The sequence below is a fragment of the Miniopterus natalensis genome, chromosome 21 (genome assembly GCF_054644295.1).
Source record: "Miniopterus natalensis isolate mMinNat1 chromosome 21, mMinNat1.hap1, whole genome shotgun sequence".
Classification (NCBI taxonomy): Eukaryota; Metazoa; Chordata; class Mammalia; order Chiroptera; family Miniopteridae; genus Miniopterus; species Miniopterus natalensis.
In genome coordinates, this window is record NC_142101.1 from 10,000,001 (window position 1) to 10,013,532 (window position 13,532).

General features: G+C 45.3%; 1 protein-coding gene across 1 annotated transcript in view; it reads right to left on the reverse strand.

Annotated features, from left to right (window-relative positions):
- Positions 1-13,532, reverse strand: part of PLD5 (phospholipase D family member 5) — a 143,752-nt gene that overhangs the window by 65,596 nt on the left and 64,624 nt on the right. The gene's annotated exons all lie outside the window — the stretch shown is intronic.

The window sequence follows — 13,532 nt, forward strand, 5'->3', positions numbered from 1 at the left end:
GGCCGCCTCAGGGCCCAGTGTGTCTGTCCCTGGAGGTGACCAAGCAGACATTCCTGCCTTTTCGTCACGACTGGGGACAAGGGTCTCTTGTAATGGGAAGACCTTGGATGAGGTGACTTTTCAGCTTCTTCTCAAATTCAGTGTCTCTCCTTCCATGACATATTTATTTCTGCTTAGAAATGCAATTATTAACCTTCAGGTAACACACAAACTTTATTTTTATAAAGAACCTACAATTGGGAAATACTCAAGAACATGTCCAATCTTCTCCTCCAGAATATTGCAAGTCCACCCTACTTCTCTTATGGCACAATGATAAAGAGAAGCTCAAACTGAAGTCGGCTCTCTCATCTGAGAATGAACTCTGATTTTCTTTTAAAAATTTTTATGCCTTGTTCACGTGTCAATCTCATAAAGCAAGAACCACGTTCTCTGTTAGCTCTGCTTCTGGTGATATTATGAACTATGTCAGGGCTAGTTAAACAAAACAGGTCCATAGCTAAGAATCTCATTTAAAAAAAAACACACAACTTGGCTGTGTTCCGTGTTGAAAACAAACTCCTTTCTCTATTCTGGGGTGAACATGAGATATTTCTGCGAAAAGTGCATCCTGAGTACTAGCCAAAAAAATGCACCATGGAGAGGAGTAAGGGCCAGGAGCCTGACCACCTGCTCTTGCGCCATCCCGGTCGATGGAGGGCCGATGGCAAATCGCTTCCCACTTACTTTTCGATGCCTCTGGGTAAGGATCGATAGTGGGACTGAGGTCCTGGGTACCTGGTCAAGAAAATACTACAAAGCTTGCTTTGACTGATGCTTTTCATCTTTAGCTTGAAAGGGAAGGGCCTGGGAATGGGGTGCCAGAATATTTTGAAAAGTGGCTTGCCTAAGGAGAAAGAAATCATCAAAGGGAATATAACAGTGACGCTAAGTCGGGCAAAAGAACGTGCCCTGGGCTGTAAAAGAAAATGTGAGCAGGGGAAGGGTGGCGACCAGACGCCTGGGTTTCCATACGCTCCTTTGCGTAGATGAAAAAGGAGCCCGGGGAGGCGATCCACATGGAACGAGTCCTTTTACGATGCTGGGGCCTGGAAGGCCACGGTGTCCTTTTGAGAAGCAGTTTGTTTTTTTTCAGGCTCTCACACCTGCCAAATGCTGCCAGAGGGCACTGCCAGGAGCTGGACACTCTTGGGCCAGTTCCCAAACGAGTGTGCTGAGGGGCAGAAAGAAAGAGAGCTCCCCGGCCAGATGGCCCTCACGCTCTGTTGGCAAGGTGTCTTGTCATTTTAGTTTACCCGAACTCCTTGGGGGCCTGGGGGACGCCTGCCATAGGGAAATGGGAAGTGGTCAAGGAAAAGGAGTTTCTTGTTTTTATTGTTTGTTTTTTAAACAGAATTTAGGGTTTAACTAGAAAATGATAACCTCTGTGTCCTGTGGTTCCAATAACGTTACTTTAGGTGGCACAGGCCATGTCATCGGTGCTAACCGCAGTGAAGTTTCATAGTGGGAGCTACAGTATTTCAATGGGCTCTGCACACAGGGCCAGAGGCTTCCCAGATGGTCAGAAGCAGATGAAGAAGCAGGAAAGCCACAGAGGACATGACATAAAGAAGGAAAGCTAACAACTGCAGTGTGTTCGAGGCAGATACCGTGAGATCATTCTATTTCCAACAAAGAGTAAGTACATCCCTGCAGAGTCGGATCCTTGCATTTCAGCATGAAAACCTTTCTCTCACCCGGTGCATATGAAAAATAAAATTTGACAGAGAGAGAAAGGAACACGATCCATTTCAGTTCCACCCTCCCCGTCTCAAAAAAGCAATTTACTGAAGATGCATTTGTGGATGCGCCCCCACCGCTCCATTAGGCAAATGGGAGCCAACTGCACACAGGGCTAAATCCAAAGAATGGGAGATCAGGTGAGTCAAAGGCAAGACGCTCTCATTACCATGATCAAAGGCAGTACATGTACTACATTTCCATTAAAAAGCTCATTTGCATGCTGGGCCAAAGCAACTCAGATCACCCTTTGCCAAAAACAAAGTAAATGAATTTGTGGAGCACACGCTTAGTGGCGATGAAATATTTATAGAGCATAAAGCTAGAAAACACCGCACAGGACGAGGGAGCCCTCCTATGTCCTCACTGAAACGAGAAAATACTTTAGTTTATCACTTTTCAATCTTCTCTATGTTCTGAATGAGCTTCCAGGTCACGGCCTGTGGGCTGACCCCATACAGGAGGATGGCTCAGCCTGCATGGGGTTTAAAAAATAATAATACACTTGAACCCTTTCCCGCTGGCAACTGGTTCTCCGTGGAGCCCATCCCTTGCTGTAACTTAAATGTTTCTTACACCGGACCCAAGGCTTGTGTGCCTTGGAGTAACCAGAGAAACAGAGACCAATCTGCAGAATTCAACACACCCCTAGCACTGTGGGGAGCGTCACCCCTTCCCTGCCAGTCCTGCAGCTCTCAGGGCTTACCGGGAACTCCTGAAATTACCTTGAGAGTGAAGTCTATGCCAGAAGGTCTTATTATGTTACAGTCACACAGTATTTCTGATCAGAAATCAAATTACCCATGTTGTTCATGACCTGCTTTTACAGGTGTTTGCTGGAAAGGACTTTTGCTACCTTCTGAAAGCCAAAGCTATCTGCTAAATACCTGCAAACCGAAGATAGGAATGTGGTAGCTAAAAACTGTTCTTCCCCCCAGGGGGAGGGCAGTGGAAACCCTTAGGGTTCCAGCACGGCCCTCGTTTCCAACTTGGCAGCCATGCCATTTGGTCTGTGCGTGAATGCCTGACTTCTCTCAGCCTCACCAAAGCGTGAGAAGACGCTGTTTATTTACAGCCCTTCTTCTGGCTTGAAAAAACACAAAACTAAAAAGTATAGCCATCCTCTGCTTGAAATTTTGCACTTTTTTTTTTTTTTTAAAGGCATTTACTTATATTCTCTTTTGGTTATTAGATATCTCTTCCCACCTTTTATACAAGTTTTTTTTTTTTTAAATTGACTGCACATAGTTCATTTGATTTATAAGTGGTTGTGTGTGAGTGAGTGTGCCTTTGACAATGCGACAGACTCCTTCAGTGTCTATTGTTTCAAACTTGAAACGCAGTGAGCTGTACGTAATGCTTTGAGTTAGGACTTGAACCGCACAGTGTCCTAACGATCCCTCAGCATTTGTTAACAGTTTTAAAAGGAGTTAACAGAATTATAACACAACACAGGGCATTTCAAATATGTGGACTCCTAGAAAGTGTTCGCAGATGTGCTCATTTCAAACTTGATAGGAGGCAAAAGGACCATCGTTCTTAAAAACACAACGTACTGAGTCCTAGCACGCAGTGTGATTGGTGTGAACTGGTACACGGAGCTCAGCGCACTTGGAACTTGAACTTGAACTTTCCCAGAGCTAATTCTTTCATCCCAAAATGTTTGCACTCCAGAGAAGAATGCTTTCTATGATGTTAGAAACCCGATCAAGGCGGAAAGATGAACTGGGTAGTCGGTCATTACTAACTAACTAAGGAAGAATCCGTTAGGGGTGGGTGCTGTTTTTGTAGTAAATGATCATTTTGATTCGGCAGAGGACACAGGCTTCTCTAGATGACCTTGGTCAACTCTTTGTACGAAATAGTTCTCGCGAAAAAGAGATGCTTGGAAGTGTCCTCTCCACTTGATGGCCAGTAAGCCACCAGTTTCTGCCCATGAGGCTCCATGGGAGTATTTCAATGTTTGTATTGATTTCAGAGAGAGGAAGAGAGAGGGAGAGAAACATCAATGATGAGAGAGTCATTGATCGGCTGCCTCCTGCAGGCCCCCGAATGGGGATGGAGCTTGAAACCCGGGCATGTGCCCTGACCGGGAATCGAACCGCGATCTCCTGGATCCTAGGTCAACGCTCAACCGCTGAGCCACACCAGCCAGGCTGAAGGGGGTCTTTTAATACCCTGTGACTCCCAAGAGAGAATAAAACTTGAGACCTCTAGGACCATAATGATAAATGCCTCAACCAGAAAATGGACACACAGTAGACAGGAAGCAATACAATTAACTTTTAACACCACACTCGCAGGCTAGGTTGATTCACACATAAATTGAGAGTGGCTTCGATTTTTTAAAAATGCCCCTTGACTGAGCTTGCATTAATTTTCTATCCTGAACCAAGACCAAACTCAGTACTCATCCACCTAAGAACATTTAGAGAGACGCACGACATTTGGCGGTGATACTTTTGGAACTCCAGAAAGTCCCTCTTTTACCTATGGCTCTTAACTTTAAAAAAAAATAATAATATAAAAGGAAAGACGATCGAATTCACAAAAGCCTTTGTATAAAGTAGCTCAGCTCAACATTATGATCCGAGTTAAACTTAGAAGTGTTTCCAGTTCACGCATCTAATGGGAATTTTCAATGAGTCCAAGACGCTAATTTTATAAAATTAGCCCCCTTGTGGAGAGTGGTTAAATTTCTGGGAACACTAATACTTGGTGTCCACAGTAGATAACAAGTTCTATAAGAACGGTCGGCTCTGGGTGCTATAGTAGCACCCAGAGTGCTAAGGTCAAAGGGACCCAGGTGACCAGAGCAAAGCTCCTGCAGGAGGGTGGTGGCCTCAGGTGACACCTGAGAGATGGAGGGAAGAGGGGAAACTGGGGCCAGGGAAGGGAGCAACAGGGAGCAAAGCACTGAGCGGGGGAAAGCGTGGTGCTTGCAGGGCCCACGATGCCCTTTGGTAACGGGGGGATGCCGGGCACGGCAGGCAGCTGACATGCAAGACTCCCATGCATCTCAGACCTTCATGCAGAACAAGGCAAAACAGCTTCCTCGGGTCCAAAGAAAGTCACTGCTTCGTGTAGAAAACAATCTCCTGCCACTCGGATGAATTTTAGGTTAAAAAGTGCAGTGCGAGCATTTATATCTTAAGGCTTTGCAGAACTCAGAAACAGATTTATTTTTTTGATGAGTGAGATCAATAGGGAAGTTTCAACGTCAGCAACATGGTCACGGAAAAGTGCCCCTCCTCTGGGGGATGCACGTGCTGGGTCCTGGGGCAGCACCCAGAGACCTCGGGGCTAGGGTCTCCCGGGGGGGGGGGGTCAGGAGAGGATCAGGGTCTGGTTAGGGGTTTGAGTTGCGGGAATCTAGAGAGAAGCCCAGAGCTGTGGATGGGGGCACAGTCCCAATCCATATGTGAACCACCTCTGTGAGGGCTGCGGAGCTTCCGAATGGTTAAGTCTTCCTGCAGCTCATTGCCGGACACAAGAGAGTCTATTGTCATAAATCTCAAACGACACATTTCCAGCCCATCCCAGCAGGAAAGGAAGGGGGTCTGCACCAATAGCTGAAGCCTAGTGATGGAAGATGCTCTTGGCGTTGGATGAAACAGGGCAAAGTACGGAGGCAGAGACCGATGGCAAGCTGAGCCCCGGGCAAACAGTGACGGGAGCTCACCGGCCCCACGGAGGGGCGCAGGGTGTTGACACTGTGGGACTGTCACGCATGGCTCCTCTCTGCAGCGGGCAGCCCTGGCTTGGCCCTCGGAGCATAAAAATAAGAGTCAGTGAGACTGGATCTGAACCCAGCTTGACCCCTTAGTAGGGGTGTATAGATTATTTAATGATTTTGAATCTATCATTTCATCTGTACAATAAAAATAGTATCTGCTTTATGATATCTAATGAACAGAATAGAAACAGAGGCATGGATACAGGGAACAGACTGACAGCCGTCAGGGGAGTGGGGCGGGGGGACTGGATGAAAGAAGGCGGATTAGCCGAAGAACATTTGTGCATAACCCACGGACACAGGGAAGGGGGGAGCGGGGGCCGGGCGGAGGTGGGCAAAGGGCAGGAAAAGGGGTACATCTGTAATAGTGTCAACAATAAAAATAAAGTTACGATAATTAAATAAGTAAATAAATAAATAAAAATAAATCAGTGAGATAATATTAGGTACCTTGTATAGTAGTTGGCATATTGTACATATGTGAGAAGTGACAGACTTAATGATAAAACCAAATAATGTGTAAAAATGGTCATTCACGATGGGCCACAGCCTACCACCACCTGGAAATCTAGTCCCAAGTCCCTTAATGGGTACGAACTGGCTGCCAGGGTAATGTGATACTCAAATGAAAATACAATAGCCAACTCTACCCTCAGTTACAAGTAAATAGCATCGCTGAGAAATATGCCCAAGACAAGAACGCATCTGCATAATAGCCAGATAACTAAATATCTCAGCCTGCAGTGTTTCCAAAAGAGTGCTCAGAATAAAGTACTTCATTTATAATACAGGACAAGCTTGGCTCATGTTATGCAGTAAATGCCACAATTATTGATGCAAAAAGATTACAGTGGAAGCTCACCTTATAGATGCACAGATAATCAATTTTCCATGTTCTGTAAAAGTAAAACACACTAATAATCACCTGTGAATAACTCCCACAACTTGATGTTTCTAATTCAATGGAAAGGAGAGGCACAAAGATCTCATTATACCTCTCTAATAAAACAGATCTGCTCTGTGTGATGTCATTTATTGTGTTACTATGATTATAATGCTTATTTTATTGCTCTCAGATACTTTACAATGTTTACTGGTGCTCTATCAAGCCATGCTTTTCCTATGTTATACAAAGGCCATGAACAGCCAAGCTACAGACAAAAAAGTAGACATGGCTCATTAACATGGGTAAAGATTTCAACCTTACTCATAATTAAAAACACACACACAATAAAATACCACTTTTTTCATTATCAGATTGGCAAAGATAAACAATGTGATAATATATAATGTTGGCAAGATATATATAAGATATGTAATGCCCATCACTGATTTTCCACCCTCATGGTCCTTAATCACTTTTCCTTTCCTTTCCAGGTCAATCACTCAATGTGGCCTCTTACTGCCAACATTAGCCGTGGACTTTGGATGTTTAGGGGCCGTGATGAACAAAACAACAAGAGATTAAATCAGCACAGGAGAAAAATGATGCAATCAAGAGACGTGGTAAACACGAGCTCTACGAGGCTGCTGCCTGAGTAACACAGTGTACTGTCTACAGCAAACTATTTTCCTAATAAATAGAAAGAGTACACTCTACAACAGCAATTAAAAGTATAATTAATACATAAACTAGTGGCAGAGTTTATTATCATGATCAAGTATTCTGTCCCGCACATAACTGTATGTGCTGTACTTTTATACGACAGGCAGAGCAGTGGGTTGATTTACACCAGCGTCACCTCAGACACGGGAGCACTGCGTTGTGCTTTGACGTCAGGACATCACTAGGTAATAGGACCATTTCAGCTCCGTCACAATCGTATGGGACCATCCCTGTGTATGTGGTCCTTGTTGGCAGAAGCGTCATTATGCGACATGCGACTGTATTTTCATTTTACAACAGCATGTTAGGAGAGTTGACATCAATTTAAAAATGGCAACGCTGAGTCTTCATTTAGGTGGCTTACTCTGTTGGAAGGGACAGAAACAGGACCACACCCAGGTCTTCTGAACCCAAGTTCAGTCCTCTACACGCATAAGGCTACCCCAAGTGTGAGTAATGTCTGAGAACTAGCTTCGGATTGACAGCTGAGGTTTGATTGCAGAATATTGTTTTGCTCGTGGCCATGGCCTTCAGACCCACGGCTCCAAGTCTTTCCTCTGAAGCATGACCCCATTCATTCTTAAACGCTGTGCTCCAAATCTGCAAGCTGTTCTAAATCCCAAACTTCCACAGCTTTGGAAGCTCAGTTCCAGTGGATTCTGTAAAAAGCTTTGCTTTTCTCAATGCAGTCTTTGTAACGATGGAATTACTTCAACTCAAAGTTCTTAGGACAAAGTTTTTGTAACTATAGGTCTATAAGCAAAATATAAGAGTTATCTACCCGGCTCATCCGCTTAGGCTTTTTTTCCCCTCTACACTCCCTTGGTCAATGTCCCTCTTGCCTCAGGTTAGCTGTGGGCTCTTTGCTGTCACTACGTGAGGTCCTTCCAGCAAAGACGGCTGAAACAGGCTCTCAGTGCAAAGCACATCTGTGCTTTCTGTCCCCAACACTATTTGTGATCATCAGCTATGGCTTATGATCACATCAGCCCATAAGGGTTCAGTGAACTTTTTGAAAAATATATACCACGTTCAAATGATCTTTTTAGAGAACAAGCCTGGCGACAGGAAATGTCAACACCGTTAATCATATAAGTTTCATTAAAATTAATAGTTCGAAATAATTAGCTGCTGCTGCTTCCGAAAGTGGTAATTATAGACCATTAGGGAGTGTCACAATCTCTCAAATTTCCTCTTTTAAACATTAAATGCTAAAGATAAGAGATTATTTTTAAAGTAACCTGTGAGATTTTAGCTAGGGGAATATAGACAATACTTTCAGGGTACCAAGCTAATCGAATCTCTCATAATTCAGGAAATCTGAATGTTACTTGACTCAATGGTGAAATGTGCTGACATGAAGGAAACAGGTTCGCTGTGTGTTCAAATGGAGAACCTGGGACAGGATGTCAGACAAAAGCTCCAGGGCCAGTTTCTGCCTTCATTCTACCTTTCACCATCACTGTCGTTTAGTACACTGGAAATCTCTTAGTAGTTCCAGCTGTTCCCCCGGGGCTGAGGGTGCAGATGAAAGTTTCTCTTTCTCTTTAGATGGTCCAAAGAGCCCTCAGGGATCAAACATGAAGACAAAACCCAATGGAGTCTTCTAAAGTTGGGAGCAACAGTCTGATTTAAAGATATCGCTGGGTTTGTCGAGATAAAGCAAAGTTAACGTGGATAAAAGGGAAAACCCGTAGTTTAAGAAAACGATGGGAAGGCGATTCTTCATTTTGGAGCAAAGTCAGACAAAACGTAAAAGGGGGCTGCAAACCCCGGCAGTGAGCTTCTGTCCCTTCCTAGGAAGAACAGCCGCCAATGTGACTTGATCACCTATGACATGACAGACGCTACTGTATGAAAGGGACTTGCATTAACATAGTTTGTCCTTACAGATGGACACATTTCAAGTAAGATGCCGTAACTGTTTTCATCAGACAGATGAGAAAAAATGTGGCCCATTAAAATCAAGAAACTTGCCCAAGATCTTCCATCTCCCAAGTGGTCAAGTCGGATTCCGACCCAGGTGAGGTGGCCCTACGGTCCGAGTTCTTACGTCTATAATGTGAAAGGAAGGGAGAGAAAGTAGCAGGGGAAATCTTGCTCAATCACAAACGTAATTAAAAGAGCTTCTCCCCTGGTGTCATTGTATCTATCCCCTAAGCCCTTGGGGGACGATCTAATGACACCCTTGGGACTTAGGTTTTTAGTAGAATTCTCTATAAAAGGAACCAGATCGCACCATGTCTCAGAGCAAGGAAATTCAAGGTGGGGCCAGAGCAGCTCCAGTGAGCAGGTGAGAAATAATCCAAAACAAGTGACGTGGGATCGCTCCAGGACAGGTGAGACAGACGTGGGTGCAGAATACAAACAGGACGCCTCCCCTCTGGAAGGGCGGATGTCCCGCTGTGAGCAGGCCTTCTGCACCTGGAGGTAAGTTCCAGCGTTTCTATAGGTCCCCGGGGATGTGGCACGTGGGAAACCTCACAGTTCACAGTCACCTCTTGCAAGAATGGTATAAAATGACGACCAGGGGCGCTAGTAAGTCATCACACAGTCTGGCCCTGGCACGTACGCGATCTAAGCTGGTCGAGTAGGCCATTCTTAACTCCAGTGATGCCCCGGAGCCCACCGAGATGCAATTTCCTAGGAGAAAGTAGAAAATTTGCCTTTCATCCCCTCAGGTAGTCAAGTGACATGGAGGTTTATATTTGTAGGGACTGAATCAGCAATTAAAACCCACTGGGAAATGATGGGAAGGCTACAGAAATTCAGTACAAAGCAACGAAGAAGTAGGTCAAGGTCATTTACTGAGGTCAGGGGACCTTGTTTCTGGGCATCACAATTGAGGGTGGTTAAAGGCACTTGGGAGGCTAAGTTTAGAGCAGTTTTTATCTTACAGATTCATGTGGAAATTATGATCACTGAGGATTTCATTATTCTTCTATTAGTTCAGTTTTACAGCAGCAAAGTGATAAAAGAGGGAGGGAAAATAAAATAAGTCAGACAGAAAAATTATAAATAGGATATTTTTATAGGGAGATACATATTTTTAGAAAGACATACAAGAGTTGGGGAAACACTGAGTTGACAGTGCAACTTGAAGTAGCAAAGATGAATTAAACAATATATTTAGGAAAGAGAGCACTAGACAGGAGATCTTGAGAAGAGACTGTCAAAACAGGGAGAAGCCGTTGACAGAGTTTATATTCTTTTAGCTCTCAGGAGTGAGAAGAGCTACAAACCCAGGGGGAGTTTAACTGCAACTTCAAAGTAGTGAGACCTCAGCAAAGGTTGAACTGAGCAGACAACGCTCTTTATGAAAATGACGCCAGTAGGAGAAAAGCATGAACAGAAAACTATGGGAGCCAAGTGAAGGGTAACTGGAGGCTGAGCAGCATGTGCTCTCACTAATGCCACCTCGAGGTAGAGTCTGGGGAAGTCAGTGCCAGGAAAGGAATGGGGAAGGGCTGGAAATCTGCACAGAGGCTGAGCTGGGACTGGCGTGCTCGAGAACACCTGCAGGGCGGTGGTTTTCCCTTCTGGTCTACCTGGGTGCCAGTGTGCTCAGTGGGGTGCATCCCCAAATCGGCTCCCCTCTTTTACCAGGGGGCATCCCTGCCTGGAAGAACCTAAGACTTAACAACAGAGAAATGCACTCTACTCTGCAGGCTGCTGAGGGATTGGAGCAATGGTCAGGCTGCTCTGAGGACAGAGGGGTGGGTGGAGCCAGGAGTCAACCAGTTTACCAACTGGCAGCATGGCTGAAGCAAAAGATCCAAGGAGGCCCCCTGGCTGATGTCTCAGTTGGTTGAGCATAGCCCCATGCATTGAAAAGGTCGCCTGTTCGATTCTGGGACAGGGCACATGCCTGGGCTGCAGGCTCAATCCCCAGTAGGGGGGTGCAGGAGGCAGCCGATCAAAGTTTCTCTCCATATCCCTCTCTCTCTCAAAAATCAATAAAGACATATATATAAAAGATCCAAGGAGGCAAGTGAAGGCTTTGGGATGCTGCAGGAAGAAGCATCATGGGCTAGCAAATGGATAACAAGAGAATGAAAACATTTAAAATTAAATCAGAAGGGGTTGGTACTACAGGAGGAGGATCCGGAAACTGGAAGACTGAAAATGCAAATGGACAGTGGCCAGACCTTGTATATATAAAATAGGACTCTGACCCACAAACTACGGCAACCTTCCCAGGAAGCCAACCTCTTATCTACAATAACCAGCCCAGAGAGCCAGCCTGCTCTAAGTCAGGCTTGTAGCAGGTCAGGCAGCTATCTCTAGTCACAATCTAGAGGGCTGAACAAGAACTTCTACCACCAAATGGCCAGGACTTGACTAATGAGTGCCAGCTTCCCTAATTTTTGTCTCCACTTCCCAAAGAGTCAAATACACACTCCCAGCCCATCGCACAGGATGCCACACTGCTTGCTGGCCGGCCTCCAGCTTCCCCAGCCAACAGCCTCCGATCAGAGCTCACCTGAACCTTCCCTTCTTGCTACTGTAAAGGTTCCCCACTGCTCTGCCTGCCTCTGAGTCTCTGCCATACGCAGGTGACAGTGTCTGCCTGCCTTGTGATAGTGAGCTCTGAATACATACACTGTTTGTTCTCATGTGGTTGGCCCTTGTTTACTCCACTAACTAAAATCAGGAGACAGGGTAGACTCGGGATAAGCGAGGAAGTGGGAGGAACAGAAAGTTAGCTGTGAAGAGAGGACTTCTGACTTCAGGGAGAGGGTTAATATTTATATATTGCTTGTTAGGAGTCTCTTTATGCTTTGTTGTAGGTTTCTACAACTTACTAGAGGAGCCTCATAAAACCTGGTGAGATAGATTTTTTTAAAAAAAATCTACCATTTTTAAGGGAAATGAAACTAAAATAGTCTGCATAACCCAGCAGGGGCAGAGCTGAGTCCAAGGCCAGGTTTCCTCTTTTTGCGATGCCAGGTGATTCCCCTAGCCCTCTGGCATTCTATGTGGTTCTGTGGTTCTGACCACAGAGTACGGCCATGGCTGTTTCCCCGGCTATTGTTAACTCTTCTTTTAGTCCTTTGGTGCTCTGCAAGTAGGTGCTGCATGAAATAATTAAATTACTGCCTTGCCCACATTTACAGATCGTTAAGTCGTAGGACGCAGATAGGAATCCAGATCATTCTGATGTCAAAGCCCTTGGTCATTCCCTGAATTGGGCTGACCTGGAAGCGGAGGAATTTGCTGGCAGGTGCAAAGGTAGTAAATGTATTGACTTGAGGTGGTTAAAAACACAAAGCCTAGGGTGTTGGGAAGTACATTTTAGAGTTACTAAGGACAATGGCAAGGGATGGGACTGCTGCTTGGGAGGTATGTTAGCCAGGCACAAAGGAAGGTGGCAGAGAGTCCTGGAAGTTAGAACCCGACGTCTGTAATGATGAGGGAGTGGGCGAGGTCAGAAAATGTCATCAAGTCAAAATGAGAATGATTGAGTGAAGACAGTGGAACAATGGGTCATCCCACTAGAGACTGGCACCTGATTGGGGTACCAGGACTCACAGCTGCCCAACAAGCAGAGGGTCGTCGGGATGAGGGCAGGCATCCAAGAAGTGCCTATCGCAAGGCTGAGAATGCAGAACAGAAACACAGGACGCAGGGGAAGAGGCTGGAGGAGACAGAAAGACCTGGAGGGGCTGAGATTCTAGAAAAAGACGGCTGCACGCACCGATGGCACCTAGTCACCAGGTCGCGATTCCAGCTACCCAGGGGAGAGGAAGCAGGAGAATGGCTGGTCATTGAAGGATATGTGCTGGAAGGAGGCGGGAGCTGTGTTGAGCCATCACTTGAGTTACCAATTAAGCCAAAAGACGTAACCAGGCCCAAATTCCAGTAGCATGAGTTCAGAGTAAACATTAAATTATAGCTTCCCCCAAGTAAAAGAGACATAATTCGAAGGTTCCCTCTTTTTGGCTGAAAACTACCATTTATAGCTGGGAATGTGTGTTAAGAGACAAGGGTGTTTTGTCTTAAGGAAGTTATTACAGTTTGACCTTTATAAAGTTCAAAGTACCCAGCAGCCTTCATTATAGGGTGAGGTGAGATTGAGGGCAAAGCCATTCCCCTGAGCGAGCCACTGGCCTTGTCCACAGAGTGTCTGGAGCTTCCAGGGAGAAGAGGGTGACAATCGCTGTTGTTCGACTGCTTTCCTGTGATCCCGACACAATCTTCCCCTCAAATTCAGCCTGGGAAGTAAACATACTGAGGGGCACCCTTTGAACATGAAGGAAAAAAATCTAAAATATACACTGATTTCTCACCTGTATCCTTTGTTCTGTATATAATACAGCTGCCTGGTAACTAGACTCTAATGCATCATAAGCTACAAAGAACACAAACTTCAACTGCCTTTTCCAGACAATTTTTTTGTGTGTGCCAAGC